Source organism: Hyaena hyaena, unplaced genomic scaffold, assembly GCF_003009895.1.
Source record: "Hyaena hyaena isolate Hyena2069 unplaced genomic scaffold, ASM300989v1 scaffold_1567, whole genome shotgun sequence".
Classification (NCBI taxonomy): Eukaryota; Metazoa; Chordata; class Mammalia; order Carnivora; family Hyaenidae; genus Hyaena; species Hyaena hyaena.
In genome coordinates, this window is record NW_024082198.1 from 244,631 (window position 1) to 246,101 (window position 1,471).

Sequence of the window (1,471 nt, forward strand, 5' to 3'; positions counted from 1 at the left end):
TCAGACATTTATCCAAGATTATCTTCCTATTTCAACCTCAAGTAACATATTGCCCAAGGCAAGGCAAATTTTGCAAGTAAGGTAAAACCTTGGATAGCAAGTAACTTGTTCTGCAAGTGTTCCGCATGACAAGCATAAATTTCTAATAAATTTTAACTTGATAAACAAGCAATGTCTTTCAATACAAAGAGCAAGTCATGCCAAACATCACATGATCACAGCTGAGCCAATGGTTCTTCTATCTTTCTCTTCAATCTTGAGGGATTGTGGGTGTTCGTCTCCCATGCTCAGATACTCAGTCTCAGGCTGTGGTGTTCGGCAGAAATCAGTGATTTTTCAGAATGTTGGAAAGTGCCCACAACTGGCACTTGTGTATTTTGTCCCTTCAAAGCAACAGTCCTTTGCTTTTCCATATAAAAGTAAGCTTAGGAATGCTCCGCTTCATTCTAGGTCGAGTTGCCTGCAGATATAGACCTTTTCCTTTGCTCCCTTATTGCTAGTTACATATTTTTTTTGTTTTTTTTTTTTTGAACAAAGAGTTAAAAATATGGAACGCTTCACGAATTTGCATGTCATCCTTATGCAGGGGCCATGCTAATCTCTGTATCGTTCCAATTTTAGTATATGTGCTGCTGAAGCAAGCATGCCAGTTGCATTAAATACAGTTTATTAATACTGTAGTCAACATCCATGTGAGCATATTTACAATGGCCCCTGTGCAGAAAAAGGCTGAAAAAAAAGGTGGTAAGAAGGAGATGATTATGATGGAAGTTAAGAATGAAATCATCGAGAAGTATGAACAAAGTATATGAGTGGCCTAAATTACAAGATTTTATAAGAAGATTATGTTGACCATTTGCACAATATTAAAAACTAAGGGGAGCTAGATACAGCAAAAGGAGGTCACAAGAATATCAAAGCAACCACCATGTGTTCTGGAAGATGTAGAAAAGTTGCTTCTGGTTTGAATAAATGAGAAGCAACTAGCAGATGATACTGTGACCGAGAACTTAATCTGTGAAAAAGCTAATGCTTTATACACTGACTTAGTAAGTAAGTAAATTGCTAAGCATGTCATTTCTGTGTTTAGCAGGGAATGGCTTGATAACTTTAAGAGGAGAGGTGGTATCTATAGTGTTGTGAGGCACAGAGAGGCTCCAAATTCATGTGCTAAGGCAGCTGAGGCATTAGCTACCGAGTTCCAGAAGATCGTCTTTTCCAAGTGTTACTGGCCAGAGCAAGTCTTTAACTGCAATGAAATGGGGCTTTACTTATCTATTTTTTTTTGAAAAAGATGCCTAATAGAAGGTACATTACAGAAGAAAAGAATGCAGTGCCTGGTTACAAGCCCATGAAAGACTATCTCACACTCTTGTTTTGTGCTAATGCAGGCAGGGATTTCAAAGTCAAGCCCCTGTTCCTGTACCATTGTGAGAATCCATGAGCCTTCAAGAAATGCAGAAGGACAGTT

The 1,471-nt window shown here is 38.4% G+C and overlaps 1 pseudogene; it reads right to left on the reverse strand.

The window, feature by feature from the left end:
* Positions 1-541: 541 nt before the first annotated feature.
* Positions 542-641, reverse strand: LOC120226033 (annotated as a pseudogene).
* Between the last annotated feature and the right edge of the window lie 830 nt (positions 642-1,471).